We start from the raw sequence: 17,572 nt of genomic DNA, 5'->3' as shown, positions 1-17,572 counted from the left end.
TGAAAAAGGAAAGAGAAAACTGCCAAATCCTCCTTCCCTGGTGTTCCAAGAACACAGAGTCTCTGAATGCTCAGAAATGCCCTGAAAACTCCGCAGAAAGTTCAGTGTGATACACCCCCTCCCGAAAACAAGCTTTGGCACCGTATTTGAACATCCTCATAGTCCTGACTCCGCACGACACAGACCTGGCCGGTGCCCGAGGCGGGGCAGAGGACCACGCTGGCAGAGGACCACGCTGGCAGACACTGCTGAAGGCTGCTGCACCTTCATCTGATTACGGGTGGAAAACAACACGCCGGTCGGCGCGGTGTAGACTCACCTTTGACTCCTGCAATGCAGGGCTGAGCAGCAGCGTGGCAGCTGATCCACTGCTTGCAGACAAGAACATTATAAATAGCAGAAGCGCAGTCCCACTGAGTGTGGGAATCGATCCTCTTCTCCCTTTCTTTTACCTCCTCGCTTGTAGCTGCCAGTTTTCTTCCATCTCTGTTTTCTGTAGAGAAAGTCAGAGGAGTTAAATCAGCATGCAGGAGAAGCAAAGCCCAATCACCATAAGTCCCCACTAGAAGTCAGGCAGGGAGACTTAGAGCCTAACAATGAGGAAAAAAAAAAAACCACACAGATTAAAAAGAAGAGCAATGTCCCCAAACTGGAAGAATGCCACACTGCAGAAGGCCAGAAGAAGTACTTGAAGCTGCATTTCAAATCCATGGGTGGTGGTCATCTCAAAAGAGTGTTTTGAGAAAAGATTCTCCTCAAATCATTGAGCTGATTTCAGGTGAGATCCTCCTGGCAGACCCCTGAGAAGCTGTGACAGCCCACAGCAAATCTAGCCTCTCAGAGGAGAGAGGAGAAAGACAAGCACTCTCCACCCCAGCTGCAAGCAGGACTCACACCAGCAACCTTCAGCACTCACCTCACCCCCTGCCAAACTAGGCTTGAAATTCAAAATCCAGCTCCCCAGCAGCTTGGAAGCAAAGGCAGGAAGAGAGAGCGAAGAGATGGTCGGACAATAACTTGCACTACTGGAAGATCATCACGTCTGCCTTGAACTCTCTGAGCAAAACAGTTTCTCCAACTCGAGGACAGGCGTGGTGAGTGCTGCCGGATGGCTCTGGCAGCTCAGCCTCTGCTGCACCAAACCTCGGCGCGCGTGAAGATGGGCAAACTGAAGCCACTGACTCGGTAAGCTCCAGCGAGGAGGGCGCCGCACGTTTCAAAGCCAAAGGGCAACTCTAAGGCAAGTTCAGTCCTGCTGTTCCATTTTCATCTGGACTGGAGCTTTAGTCCAGCCTCATCTAACAACTCGTGGTCAGCATCTTTAAAATTCAATTAGAAACACAGATAAAGCTGTAAGAGAAGCACAGACACACTCAAAGCTGCCATCTCCTCCGTTTGCTTTTTCCAGCTCGGTCACTGTAGAGTCAGACCACTCAAATCTTGCAGGCCCTTGAAGACTTTAGGTCACACAGAGAACAACCATAGCAGACAAAGTTTTGGCAGTTTATAATTGTCTATTGGGGTTCCTCTTACAGATAATTATATGATATTCTCTTTTACAGTACAACTAATTAACACGACTTCCTTCATGTCACTGATACTCTGGCCTCAGCCCTGCAAGGGCATCCTCGTGGACACGGAGAAGTAGAGGAAATCAGAAGGGTCCTGTTATCTGTAAGTGCCTTGCAACATCTCCAAGACTCCTGTTACTTCCACGGCTGTTTTCCTAAGTGCTTTGGTTCCAGGCCAAGACAGCAATTAGGTGCACACTGCTGCTTAAAAGCACAGGAGTAACCAGACTGAAACTGAACAAAACAACTAATCCAGTAAGTATAAAAGCAGAGATGTATCTCGGACACAGCTACGTTTCATCTCAGTGCAGAGACACTGAATTTCATTTCCTACAGATCAAATAGCTTCAAACTCTGGAAGTCTGAAGTCCCAATCTAGGAAAGAACAGCGAGTAGAGACTTCCCTTTGGTTTCTATGGAAGCAATTCTTCCAATTTTATTTCTAAAACTGGCTAAACCCACAACTCAGACTTTTCTACTGTCACTTCTTAACACACAGATACTGTAGTCTGAGGACGAGCAGTATTTCTGTGTTGAGTGGCCATGACAATCCATTAAATGAAGCAACTATATTAGGAAAATATGTCTGCTATTTTATTAGCTGTTCTGAGGCAGACATGATGATCTGAGGATAGAAGATTTATACAGACAGTATATTTTATTAGATCAACTGCTGGAACTGGGTAAAAAAAGACAAGCTCTCAGACACACAAGCCATGAAGACAGTTGTCCTCATTACAGCAGTCAGTCTAATAAAATACATTTCTTCTTACTATAAACCTTCCTTCTCTGTAATTTTAGTCATTGCTAATGCAAAAAACTTAAGTGACTTTTTTTTTTCTCAATTTTCTTCTTTTCTGAGGAGAAGCTACACCTCAGCTGTACAAGAACCCCAGTACACAGGAGGCTTCTGGAACACATCCGTCACTCAAAGCGGGCACCGGTGCCAGCGCTCACTGTTCGCGTTATCACTGCCGCCTCCAGCGGCATCAGCAGGACGATGCCACCGCCTCTGGGGCGGAGTGATTGGCACGAGGCTGCTCTTAATCCTGTGACTCCCCACAGCTCAGCCTCAGCCACCAGAAAAACATTTAAATATCCTGTTGATTCCAAGAGAGCTACAACCCGACTCCCCCTCTCTTTGCAACTCCTGAATTTCTTGTTTGCTCCTGCCCAAACGCGCACTGCCAAGGCACCCTGCCCCAGCGGGCAGTGCAATAACCTCTCCACCGACAGCGGATGTGGATCTTGCTCAGCTGTGTCGAAGGTTCACTTAGAAACACCCTCTGCGACCTTGATGCAGATTTAATCTGTCATGGTACACCCAGCTTAGCTCCAGCCTTGGCTTTATGCCGTCCCGTCCTAAAAAAGCCAGCTAGATACCTTTTCATTCACTCGCGACGTATTGAGTGACCTTGGCAACAGTCTAATCTATCCTGGCAGATTCAAGATAGAGAAAACAAGCGCTCGAGACAGACCTGCTGCTTTCCCCTATTGATCAGCGACTGGAGTGAAAGCTCATTACGAGCAGAAGGAACGTGCCAGGAACAAGTTCTCCTGCAGAGCAGCAGCAAGTGAGATGAAGAAACTCCTGAGCGAAGAAAGGGTGGTTGTGCTTTTGCTTTTGGTGAGGGGGAGGCACAGCTGTGGGAAGGAAGAAAAGGGCCAGGTGAGAAAGAAGGAGCAGATGACACTTGCTGCCTAGTGAGGCTGTGCATCAGGAGCTCCCAGGGAAGCAAACTCTAAGTTCACTTAGCTAAAAAACTATGAAACATTTCTTTTTAAATCAGCAAGGTCACATTGTCAAACTTTACAAGGAAAAAGGCCAAACTCTTAAGAAAACAGTTTCTTAGTGTATATATATATACACACATTAAGATAATATTAAGATATAAATATATACACACATTAATTAATATACTATTTAGAGTATTCCTTCTGCTACTCATAGAAACTCAGAGTATCTCACAACACAAGAACAGCCAAATGAACTCCTATTTTACTGGCAATCCAAGTGTAACACCAGCTTATTGATATGATTGTTTGAACAGTGCTGCCTCGCCTCGAGACACGTTTTTTTTTCATCTCAAGACAACACCTCTGTCCTCTCTGCCGGAGCACATCCACCATGACCCAACGCATCTCCTCCAGCATCCCCAGAGCACAAACTGGCAATCCTGCCACGCTGCTCGGCACTTTTGTTATCCTCTTTCCTCAGGTTGCCTTTGTGCCCCAGGATGAGCAAAGAGAGAAGAGACTACTTGCCTGTCTCTGTATTTTATTATGAAGAAATTTTTAACACTGAGTGTGGTGAGGCACTGGCACAGGTTGCCCAGAGAAGCTGTGGCTGCCCCATCCCTGGAAGCGTTCAAGGCCAAGTTGGACGAGGCTTTGGGCAACCTGGTGTAGTGGAAGGTGTCCCTGCCCCTAGGTGATCTTTGAGGTCCCTTCCAACCCAAATCGCTCTATGATTCTGTGATTTATGCAGGGAAACATAATTAATATTTCTTTCACGAGACCCCAAACAAAACACTGCTTGGTCACTGGGAAAGACGGCACCAAAGTCTCACCCATCACCAAGACTTTAACTGGGCACCACGAGGAGTGCTCCCCCCTGCAAGGGAGCTGCTCCCAGGGTAAGGGCCAGAGGCAGTTCCTGGATTCTGGGGTGTCTCAGAACTCCTGCTCCCAGCTGGAGCAGCTCAGAGCTCCAGCACCACGCTCGGAGCTCTGACCTTGGCTTCAGCCTTGGAGCTGACAGCCACACTCACGTTTCTCACTGCCACCGCGCTCTTCTGTTGTGTCTTAAGATTTGTAAGAAAATACAACTGTGCTTCCTCCTACTGCAGGGTGGCTTGTCCTCCGACCTCTGCAGGTCAAACCCACGTCACAATTCCACAGAAGCATCAGATGGTAAGCTGAGCTAGACAAAAGGAACATTTCCAGCATCCAGCCGAGAAGAGGAACACGCGACACTGAAGGATGTTTACTGCTTGCAGACTTCACACCAGGAGAAAACATAACAGGGGTGGGGGGGAACAGACAACAGAGTAATTGAAAACAAGCAGGAGTAGGCACACACAGGGAGGGGGAAATGACAGCACAGGACAAACCCTACACGAGAAATCTGATTTCTTTCACATTCCTCAGTTCTAGACGCCTAACCCCAGCTCAGATCCTGCACGGCCTCCTGGAAAGGGTCTGCTGGGTCAGAGACAGACTCAGCCGTCCTTCCTTCAACCTTACGTGCAAAAAAAAAAAAAGCAAAAAATCTCTGGATAAAAATTAGGCAGAGCAAGACATCAAAAGGAGAAAACTCACGTAGCAGAACTCTGGGGAGAGATATCAAGCCAGCGAGTGAGCGGTCGGGTACCGCGCGCGCAGCTGATCCACCCCAGTAACCACCAGCTTCGCTAAAGGTCACCACCTGCATTGATCCCTCAGCACTTTAATGGAGGCGATTCTGCACGGCAGCTCATTCCATGATGGATCAGGCAGCAGAACAATTTAGCATCTGATGGAGGGAGGGGAGAGGGACGGAGAGCAAAACGCGCGCTGGGGAACTTGCTGCTAATACGTACGGATAGAAATGACCTCAAACCATAAACACATGCACATACAGTGAACCAAAGTGCGTTAGTGGCTCACACAGGAATCAAATACCTTCTCTAACATATAGGTATATATAGATATAAAAACAGGACTACCTCCATCCTTGCAGATTTTCAAAGCCAGACTGGATAATGCCCTGAGCAATCTCACCTGATCTCACAGCTGACCCTGGTTTCAAAGAATCACAGAATGTCGGGGATTGGAGGGACCTCAAAGGATCATCTAGTCCAATCCCCCTGCCAGAGCAGGACCACCTAGATCAGATCACACAAGAACGCGTCCAGGCGCGTTTGAACATCTCCAGAGAAGGAGACTCCACAACTTCTCTGGACAGCCTGTTCCAGTGTTCTGTTCCCCTTACTGGGAAGAAGTTCTTCCTCATGTTTAAGCAGAAGGTTTGAGTAGGGCCTTAGACTACAGACATTCCCAGGTCCTATTCAACCTGAATTACCCTGTGATCCACGAAGCTAAGGCACATATCATAAAGGTACACGTATGGAAGCTATACGCATGGAAGGAGAATGTGATGGGTCACATCCTGATTTCTGCACTAGTAGGTGATAATCTCACTAAAAATATAATCTCAAATACAATGCAAGATTTTAGAGGTTTCTTATCTTTAAGGTCAAAGAAAATAGCAGGGGAAGATTCTCAGTCATTTTAATATTTAAAGTAAAACACTGCTTTTTAAAATACTTGGCCATCCATGACTTGCTGGGCCAGGTACAGAATTCACATAATTCACACTGCATAGGAGAAACCTGTCATAATCATAACAGCTTCCCCTGGTCTCACTCTGTGAAACCAGCCTCGTCTACATCACTGTCATACCTTCAAGTCTGACAAAATGCAACTTTGCAGTAAACACAAATTCAGAGTTGAAGAAGCCAGCTGGGACCACAGCGAGGGCCAGGATCCAAAGCATCAGTGATCCCCTACCTCATGATGGTTATCATCACCAAAAAAATACTTTGCTACAGAGAAGTCTCCCTGTCACTCAATACAAGAGGGGTTTTCAGAGCAATGTAGAGGTTTGCAGCCTTTACGGCACCTCGCTGCCTGCCAGCGTAGTCCCTGAAGTCAACCAATACAGCCACTTTAGAAAACCATATACCTTTTACCTCCCCATCAACAGTAGGTAATAAAACGTGTCCCAGTAAGCGTTAGAAATACAGCAGTAAATACAGATCATGGAGAACCTGCTAGACCAGCGAATCTCCTCAGAGGTCAGCACTATAACAGCAATTAACTGTGGACGTTAATACTTTCACAGACTAGTAGTAGTTTCAAGCTTTCCAGATGAAAAAAAAAAACAAGTCACTGAGTTATTCTTTGTGGTTGCAAATTCTGACTTCTATTTGTCTAGAAGACAACCTACTGACAAATCTAATTCCTGAGCTACACTAGCCAGGGGAAAAAAAATAATAAAAACCCCACCTGCATGGAAGTGCCTATTTTGTATTTTAGGTGCCAACTTCACAGCTCTAATTCATCACACACCCTTATTTAGAAGGGGCACTATATTCCACATGAAATTAATTATCTTACCATTGATGGACTGTTGGTTATTATGCCTCTTTGCAATTTAAAGTCTCAGCTGCACAACTCCCAAACGGAGCAGTGGTTTGAACGTGCATGTACATTTCCCCACATCATACACACAAAAGGGGGAGTATTTACCACTGATAAGCTTGACACTTAAGCTTAAAGCATAAACCTTTAAGTTTTCAGCAGAAAAAAATCCAAGCAGCAGCTCATTTTCAAACAAACATTTGTTAATACATATGAGAGGTACGTAAAGGCACCGAAGTATGGGATTATGTGGCATGCTGTGGGACAGATCCCCATCTGCTATAAACTACCACATCTACTTGACTTCCTGCAACTGAGTACGCGAAAGAAAATCGCATTGATATTTCTAGGAGATGCTGGAATTACTATCAGAGAGGGATTTGAGTTCAGTTCTTTACCTGGCACCCACCATGTGATCTTCAACAAACGTGAAGAAATAGCTCAGATCCTTCACCTCTGTGAAGGATTTGTTCAGCACAGAGCCAGCAGTGAAAGAAATCCCCCTCGAGGCATGATGCTTCCTATTACCACCATCCATACACACCTGCATGTGTCACTTCATATTCACCCTACGTATCTACTGTGTGCATTCATGGGCCAAGCAGAAGCACTCATCAGCACTGAGAGCATCAGGAGATGGATCCGGCCTTTTTGTCTTAATCTTAAAAATAAGTAAAAAAATATCTAAGTAGTTCATTGCCACTTGGTACTTGGCACAAGTAAGTGATGGAGAGCAGCAGCCATAGTAAAATAGCCTATGGTATTTCATGCAAGCCACATGCAATTAATTGCTGACTAGTTAATGACAATGGGGCCTAATGCTAATGATGTGAGTAACAGAAGAGATTAGGAAATAAGTATTTGATGGGTATATTTGTGTTTATTTTGAATTAACAAGTTTCTACTGATTAATACTACTCACAGGCCATCCTTACCCAAAATAGAAAGAAGGAACAGCCACAGAGATCAGGCAACTAAGGGGTTGTTTTCTATTGATTTTTGTGCTTAAACTACCCACTTCACAGCTACAGCACACGCAAGTGGAACTGGATGAACAGCTTATTTATGAAACGAGCAGGTGCACTGGAGGAATACTTTGATGATCTGCTGGCAATGGCATGTTTTCTGGCTTTGGCCAGTTTACAGCATTATATTTCTGTGGGGTTTTTGGATTAGAGATTTAAAACACTTCAGTTACAAAAGAGCAAATGCTCTTATTTAAAAGCAAAAAAAAAGGTCTGGAAATGATGCTTCGTTTAATAGTTTTTAGTAGCCTTATTGACAAAAAAGCCCTACAGGTTTGTTCACATCTTCCTACACACTCAATTCTTACTTTATGTCCTTCTAAAGCATCACTACTACATAACCAATGAATAATTTAAAAACCTTAAACCAAATAGGGCACTGTCCCCAGACCTGGGAGCAGGTACACCGCAGCACAGCATATCTGGGGGAATATGAACACAACAGTGTTCTCAGGATCCCGAGAGACTCCAGTTACATCAGCAGCTGTGCTGGAGAGACCAGAGGTAAATCTTCAGTAAAGGACACATACCAGTGCTTGGCCTGTCTTGATTTAAGCTAGAGTCCATCAAACACTTCCAGAATCTGTGACAGAGACATAATTCAGCATCCTTAAAGCCAGCTCATCAGAAATAGGATATCTATAAGTGAACACTTGAAGAAACGCATCCCTCAGGAGATATGCTCCTTCCTGAAAATAAGTGACAAGATATTCAATAAAATCTGTTTTCTTTTTTCCTCTTCTGTTAAGAAGTCTTAAAACCAGCCTGAGAAGTTCTGTTTTCTGCTTTTCTCTCCCCGCAGCTGGAGGCAGGGAGCAGGGCTGGCCAGGGGACCAGGAGCCCTCGGCCATCCCCGTCGCACCGCAGAAGTCGCTCAGCTCCCTGCTTGGCATTGGGTGCCACTCACACAGCCCTCCCCGATGCACCTCTAAGGCTGGAAGTCTCTAATAAAGGTTTTTATTTGTTTTTCCTGTTGGGAGCAGAGGAACGAGCTTAAACTAAAATAGACCAGCTGAACAGCAGAGTACTTACTGCTTTGATGGAGAAACTACAGCCAGCCCTCACCAGGACCTCCTGCTTTTCAGGAGCACAGTTTGTTGTCTGACCATACTATTCCCAAATAATACCTTCCATTATTCCAGAGTAGTCCTTCAGGCCTTGATACAGTAATGCACACCCTCAGCTTTAGCTTGATTTCACTGAGAAACCTGAAGGTGCCTCTGCTTCAGCAGGAACTCTGAATACACTCTGTGTAACAACAAATCCAGTAGGGAAAAATTATGCAGTGTAGGAGGACTGAAAAAAAGCAGTTCTGCCATATCTGTTAAGAAAAGCCTCAATAGCTTCACTTTGAAGCAAAGTGTTAATATTTTTCATAAAATATTTATAGAGTGGTACACGGTATTTATAAAAGAATAAAAGCATATTTTTATAAGACAGCTTGGAAATTCTCAGTACTGGATTTAACAGAAAGCATGAACCTCCACTTTGGAGTACTTTGCATTCTTTTGCATAATTTCATCGCCATATTAGGTTTTTTTATTACATTTTATACGAGGATTTCAAAAAGCTTCCCAATGGTTACAAAATTATACTAAATTTGACAGGGCTTTTTCACAACAGAGAATAGGGGCACATCTCTTCTTATGAGCCTATTAGAAAAGGATCCATGTTATTTTTTCATCAATAACGTTTCATCAGAAACACTTACAATTTCATACAACAGTTTAAAAAAGGAAGTACTGGCAGGAAAAAGCTCTGGTCGTGCTAAGGTTTAGCCCCAAAGGCTCCAACTTCTAGTTTATCTAACAGGAAAGCCCACGTTGTTTGGAGGTCCCGTTCAAGTGATGTGCCAAAAGCCATGGACATTTCTGGTAAAAGTTGCTGAGAGAAAACTATACCAGGTATTGACTGCAGAGGCAACTGTTACCTATGTGTTGGTACCAACATAGTCATAAGTCAGTTAATGAAAAATGTCCTTCTTATTATTGGATTAGCACAGTGAAACTATTACGGTCCCACAATCTTTTATTCCTGTAGGCTATATATCCTCTGCAGCCAAAAAGGTCTATTTCCTTTTGGAATCATGGATTTTTCTACTAAATAACAGAAAAGGTCAGCTTTAAAATTAAAGCAATACTTTTACTGGGTTATTCCTGTTCAGTGAATATAGCCATATTTCTTCAGCACATCAGTATTATTGGATTTCTAAATCACATTTCAGTAGCTGACAAAAAACACAGGCAAAAAAATCCAACATCAGTAACAATACAAATATGGAATACACCCATTTAAAATGGGTCAACACCACAAGAACATTTTATTTAAACACAGCACATGTGAAAGAAGCACTCTGGATACTTATTAATCATGTGACAGGTATTAAAAAGCTGAAACCTTTTAAGTCTCTTCCCATAAAGGCTTCCTGTTGGGCTTATATACATAAAATTGTCATATCATCTTAAAAATGAGGTCTAAAATATTTCACCAGTCCGTCACACTGGCACCAAGCAGAATGAGCTATACTTAAGGCATGCCAGCACAGCCTGTTCTTAAAAAGAAAGAAAAACCACCACACCATCATCACCCAAAAAAAACACCAGCCTACCATCAGGGAGGTATAGGGATTCTATGACTATTCCACTGTTTAACCCTCCTGCTCAAAAAGTTTTTGTTATTAGCTGATATAGACCTCCTTCTTGCAACATATGCTTATATATGTATATATGCACACAAACATGAGAAACAATGCATAGCTGATTTAAATTCCACACGTGCAATATTTAATACAAGTTGCAAACTACGGAGGACCAGGCTGTGGCATGTTTACTTGCAATATAAACTACCTGAATCTTTCAAGTCAATAGGAGCCCTGGGGATTAATACGTGTGTAACACAGCATGTACTCCCCACACTGGTCTGTCACATCACAGCCTGTCTTGTTTAAACTCACTTACTTCTGTAGTTCTGCAGATTACCTTAAAATGAATTACAGAAAAAAACAGATATTAGTATAATATAGTCATCACCTTTGCAGTGATGACATCTTCTTGAACGGGACCTCCCTCTAAACAGCAGGTTTAATTTAGAAGGCAAGCTCTGCACGAATAATTCGGTTTCAATGGTTTCTAGAAGGCACTAGCAACAAACTGTTGTTACCATCACAGTAATAACTAAGATGACGACTGTCAGAGTCCCATACTGCAAAAAACTACATTCCTTGACTCAGAAACTGTTGTCGAGTTTAGTTACTAAACACATATGGCTTGTGGAAGGTAGAGAAAGATGTTCCAGCAAAGGAAGTATAATTAGCACAATGAGGATCGTAGAGCTGCCAGCATGTTACACTTAGTATTACAAAGCTGCTTTACAAGAAGAAAAGAACAAAGCGATCAGGGGAAAGAAAAATGCAAACCAAACTAACCAATCAAAAAAATCCCCAAAAAATCCCACATGAGAAGTCACCCATCCTTACTTGAATACTCAACCTGCACTTAAAAGGGAACTAGAAATCAGGAAAACTGAAGTCAGTTTCCAGTCTGCAGCTGGAACAGTCTAAATGTTCAGAGGCATCCCAAAACATCGATCGTGGGCAGGATTTGCACACTCACCCCCACGAAGGAGGGAAGAAGGGTGGCTGAAGCTGCTGAAGACTGTCAGTGGAGCAGCAGACTGGAAGCGGCGCTGCAGGGTGCGTGCGTGAGAACGCATCGTTCAGGTCATCGCTGCACGGCCGTGTTCAAGTACCCAAAGCTCTGCCTGCAACGGCACGCAGGTGCTACTCACCTCTTCCCAAGGGCAGCTCTAAGAAAGGCTTTCTTCTTTCTTTAAGACCATGAGGTGGTAAAAGAAGAGACCCTTGCTATCTACCTGCTCTATAGGAGAAAGCACTTCTGTGCTTAAAGATGCTCCTAAGAATTGCCAGGCTGTTTTGACAAGCATGCTGAGAGTTGTTGAAATACCATTAAAGTGTAACAAAACAGGTTGCTCCTGAGCAATAACACACACACGTTGCCCTGGTACCCTCCCAAGCAAAGACTGACAATGAACGGAAAGTCTCCAATAACGAAAAGCCATATTTTAAGAGCCAACACGGGCTTCAAAAGGTGCCAAGGGAAAAGTGACAAAGGTGTGGTTGGTTGGTGGTTTTGAGCAAAGAATTAAAGTTAACTCGATCAAATCAATCTACCACATGAATACAACTAAAGTACTGTTTGAATCCTGTGTGCTGCTCTGGAATAACAGTGATTATAGATGAGCCAAAAAGGATCAACCAGTTTGGCGACATGGACCTCTACAAGGACCAACTGTTTTCTGAAACAAGTTACTTGAAACTATTCACAGGTTTTAGACTCTGCAAAAACAGCGAGGGGGATGCTATCCAAACTAATACCCGAGACTGCAGTGTATTTCTAACCTGTCTGAGGGGTTTCTTCCATTCTCTGGACAACATTTCCAACAAGAAATGCTGCTTTCACATCAAGTTGTCCTGAGGTGTGCCATCTCCAGCACTGGAGAACCTCAAAGCTCAACTGAATGCAACCCCGAGCAACCTGGTGTAACCTCTGAGTGGAAGGATGGATCCAGGCAGCCTCCAGAGCTGCCTTCCAGCCCAACTGATATGACAACTCTAAAAAAGCTTAAGTCAGCCAAAAAAATAATCCATTTTTGTTTCAGAAAACAATTCTCTATATGGAAAACATACAACTGGTCATAAATGATCATGTTGCATCAAAGGTGTAGGAGAGACAAGAAGTATCAAGAGAAGAGGAGGAATAAATGAAGCAAGAGAGAATAAAGGAGCTTTCCAGCAGGTATTTCCAAGCTATACTCTTTAAACGGTGTCTCTGCACATGCACACACACACAGCCAAACACAGAGCCTGTAAATTCTTCAAGTCCTACTGCCTGTTAGCTCATGTTGGCAGAAAAATGATTAAATAGAGCTGTAGTGATTATATTTCCATCTCACAGCAATACTAGGGAACTTAATTTGATACAGTCCTGGTTAATAAACAGAAAACAGATGAGACAATTTATCTCTATTTACTACAAATTCCACAGGGGAAAAAAAACACTTTGTCAAATCTGTGTCTCCAGTATTGCATTGAAGTCTCTAGTAACTACTTTGTGCACTGATCCTAAGGCAGAAGAAAATTCATTCATATTTTGGCTTCTAAGAGCAACACAAAATACTTTCTTTTCCTTCTGCTTTTTTATTCTCATTAGAGATCACGCAACCAGTACCGAACGCCTTTAGCAGCCCGCATGCGAAAGGATCCCGCTGGATGGGTGATGTCTGTAGACTCAAGCTTTGGATGAATGAATTCCACCTTTTTCAGCCCCAATAACCCAGAAAACAGGCCAGTTTTGAGCACACACCACCCTCTTGAGGTCTGGAACAGCAGCTGACCATAGGTGACAGCATTAACGACCTCATCTCTGGCATACAACACATTTTTTAACCCTCTTAACACCTTGGAGACATTATTTCAAAGGAGCTTTGTAAGTGGAGAAAGCCTACCCAGCACGTACACAACTTTAACTTTCTCAAACATGTTCTGTCAAACTAAAGCCAAAAACATAAGAAACCTCAAAACATACCCAGTAAGCCCATGCCTGGAGGTGCCAATCCAAGGAAGCAGACAGGTGCATTATTTAGCCCAGTTTGGAACAGCACTTACCCACATGTGTAGCGTTTAAGCACGTCTGTTTAACTCTGATTCTTCAAGTACTTGCAGACAGTGAGATCATTTTGACTCCACATCATTCACGCTGCTTCCGTGCTACGTTCCTCCCACTGCCCCGCATCCATCTCTGCCATCAAACCGTAGGCTCGCTCCGGAGCAAAGGGCTACTCCCCCTCTGCCTGCGTGCAGCCAGGCACACCAAGGTGCCACTGTTAGAGGCTGCCAGGCACCAATTTTCGGTGACAAAAGGAATAAAAGAAAAAGAAACCTTTGACTCAGCTTTAGAAAAGTGAGTTAGAAAACAACAATTGAGCGAGAATGAGTTTGACCAATATTTTCCATCCCATATGGGCCAGAGCTGTTCTCAATTGCTGAGAAAAAGCAGCCCGTATCCCACCAAGCTCAATCCAAAATCCCTCCCTGAACTTTTCTGGAACACCAGCATGGCACACCGCTCACGTCGAAGGCTTCAGAAAGGCGTGCAGCAGAATTGCACCCCACTGAATCAGCACGCTGGATTCAACAGCAGAGAGAGCTACTCCAGAGCCGGGAGCCAACAGCCACTTCCCAGGCACACGGAACACCAGGGAGTATTTCCCTATCCCAGCCTGAAGAGGACCAAGCCACCCGCCAGCTGGGAGCCAGGCTTGTAGCTTTATTCACTGGACCCTGCACATCTGGATGGAGACACAGCAGCAGGGAGGCCAGAACGCCCTCTTGAAATGAGGGACAAGTATCCCACCCGCTGTGGGATGTCCCCACAGGGACTGAGGCCAAACGTTCCTCAAAACAGCCCACCTTCCCTCGATTGCAAGCAGCAAACCAGGTTGCAAGGATCAGAAACAAAAATTACAGGCAACAGCAACTTGTGCAGCTTGCCTGGCTCAGGGGCACTCTCCTTGCTCCGATGGATGCGGCTCCACCAGCTTCCGAGCGGGCATCGCACCGGGCTGCTTCATGTGCATCCATAAATAAACTGCTATAATTCAGCACACATTCATTCCAGGGAGAATTTTTGAAAACAATGAAATGTTAGCATCCCTCCAAAACCAGAAGTCATCTCACGGGGTTCAGCAGTAGGAAGTGTTACACAAGGCACCAGCCGTGCAGAAACACCGGACCAAGAAAAACGGTACTCGAGTTCTTCATCAGAGCGTTGTGCTTGGAGCCCACCACAAACACCCTTAATCTTTGTTCCTATGGATCCAACATAACCTTCTGGAAACGTTACAGCTAATGAACGAAAGGGAACAATAAGGAAACATTCCTTTTCTTCAAGTTCCCATACCTGACTCCTCCAGTTTCTCCCTCTCACCTTCCCATTGCTTTCCCACACTTCTGATCACTTCCCCCTCACCAATCTCCCATCTTCCCTTGGCTTCTCTAGTGTCTTGTTTTACGATTCTTTGCGGTCGTGACTCCAGTGTTTCTTCTCCTTGCCCACACTTGCTGGGAATCTTTAAACCCACTAAACATGCTCCACTTTTACTGCAGGAAAAAAGACCCATTTCCCACTCATCCAAAGTCAGCCCCACTTTTTGCCCCAGTTTCAGACAACAGCACGCACCAACACCAGCAAAATCAAAACCAGGCACTGGGTAGAACTTCCCATGCTCCGGCAGCTGCATCTTCAGTCACCGGAATCTCACACTCCCCCAGCTCCAAAGGGGCCTCCTCTGCTGTGCAAGTTGTCGTCACCCTGGGTCACCAACCAAAAAAGCCAATGGCCCTCTGCAACAGCATCTCCCTGGATGGGGAACTGGAACTCAGGCTGGTGGAAGGAGCTTTGCTGCAGGAATTGTTTGTGCAATCAATCTAGTCAGTCTTCTCTTAGGGTTAGAGCTTTAAAACAGATGGTAAAATGCAAAATTTTGAAATGGAAGACTTTCTCTTACTCTTCTCTTTCAAAACTCAGTTTACGTTTTTGATCAGAGCCACTTCGGAAGCACCTTGCACCACAGTGCAAATCATTTCTGTCATTTTCCTTAACGGTGTGAAAGCCATCACCCGAGAAACGGGGCCTTCAAAATCACCTGTGCGCAGGTGTGTCACGTTTTTTCCATTGTGCTTCATAAGGAAATGGATATAACCTCATCAAACAGTGCAACCACCATTCCTCATGACACAGTTACACAGGTACCCTAGCTACATGAAAAGCATGATAATTGCCTAAAAATTAATTTAAATTATTCAAGAAAATGATATATAAAAGTACAGATGTCTACTACGGGAAAATAACAATAGGAATCCCGAGCAAAACCATAAAAGAACCAATATTTAGCTATTGACTAAGCACTACTTTTGAGTTGCCTGACCACAGCTTGGGTCAGTTTTGCAGAAGCAGCTGCAAGCAGCCAGCTGCTCGGCGCATGGCACAGCGGGACCGAGCATCCTTCGGCCGCACGTTTCCTGCACCAGCCCTACTGAGCACGCAGCAAAAGACCATCCCTGAGCAGCGGACACGAAACACGAGCCAGTCAACAGGATGAGAAAGTTTCTCCATGAAACAGACTGCACAGATGAAATTTTAAAGCCGTTACTCGATAAATCTCGTAGCATTTCTATAAAGGCACATACCTGGACTATACCATCCTTCTGGGACAGAAAATAAACACCGGCTATTATTTATCCAAACGGTGATCACATTTCCTCCCTTTATTTGACAGCCAAGACCTCCCAAGGAGTGGCTGCTATTTAAAGTGAAATTATGCTCAAATAAACACCATCCATCAGGATCATATCGATTTGGAAATAAAACACAAGGCTTTGCTGTTCTAAGTGAACCACTGAGACAATCAAGAAAAAACTAGTTTTCCAATTGTTCATCAGCCCAAAATTCTATGAAATCACACTGCCTCAAACCAGGCTACCCTGTCTCAGGTAAGAACTCAACTGAACCTTCACCAAAATAAATAACTCACTCCGAAAGCAGATGCAGCTTTAGCAAGTGAACGTGAACAATTGCTTTTCCAAGCCAGCTGCGCGTTACTGCGTTCACTCTGGTGTTCCCTGTCACTCAGGCAAAGCAGACTTTTTTATCTGAATTAGCAAATTAATTTCCTCCCCTGTGATTACTGTTCTTCCTCGGTCATTTCATTCAAATAAACAGGGAATCCCTTGAAGTTTCGTAACAATGTAACTGCAAACAGGACAACAATTCAGTATTATAGACAGCAGTGCATCTGTTTCTGTAATTTTCCTAAATTCTTCTCTGGCATTTTTTGGTCCTACAGCGTATGTTCCTGAAGATCAGAAGAAATGGGGTATCTTTATCTTTGATTAAACACTCAAGCCACGCAGTCCCATAGCTGACTGAGCCCAGTAAAAGATGTCCTGCAGCAAAAGCATTAGTCATTTTTCTGCATGCTTTTAGAAACAGCTTAATGCAACTAGACATATGTTTTGGTTAAATGTTTCCAAAAAGCACCAAGATCACGTGGAAGGAAGGAGCAAGAAAGCAGCAATGCTGCTAATAGCACGGTGGCCAAAACAGAGGCAAATACAACAAACAAAACCCCTTAATGGTGCTTTAGGAAGAAGCGATGTATTCATTATACATTTTGTTACTGTTTTTCTGACAGCTTTTGGGGTTCATGTTTTGAAAACGGTCACAAACTTCAGCAGTAAGTGCTGAAGATGCTTTGATGGGAACCCATTTTAGCTCATACCACATTAAACACTACACAAAGCGTACAGTGGGCAATAAAATCCCATCCAACGGTGTCGTTTAGCTCCACGATCATTTAATTGATAGATACACAGGGCTTTTTGCACCAAACTAATAAAAACTTCATTTGGCTTCCACGCAGGCACCCGACACAGAGCTCCAAGTAAAACTAAGCAGTCAATCACTGTACCTCATCCTTGGCCTTCCACACAACAGTGAAACTCTTCCTCGTTAGGAAGTGCAATTCCTGCCGCCTCTTTTCAGCTATGCTCATCGCCCAGAGCTCCACCTTGGCTAGGACTCCCCACGTCACTACTGCAGAATACCCTTAATTAATTTTCCTGTGATAATGTAGGAATTAATAATCCTGTAATGTTTAATACAGGATGGAAAAGTTGCTTAAGGAGCTTTCATGAAGAAAAAATTCAAAGATGCT

Source organism: Tauraco erythrolophus, chromosome 12 (genome assembly GCF_009769465.1).
Source record: "Tauraco erythrolophus isolate bTauEry1 chromosome 12, bTauEry1.pri, whole genome shotgun sequence".
Lineage (NCBI taxonomy): Eukaryota > Metazoa > Chordata > Aves > Musophagiformes > Musophagidae > Tauraco > Tauraco erythrolophus.
The sequence above is the reverse complement of the archived record's forward strand: the minus strand, read 5'-3'. Positions refer to the sequence as shown.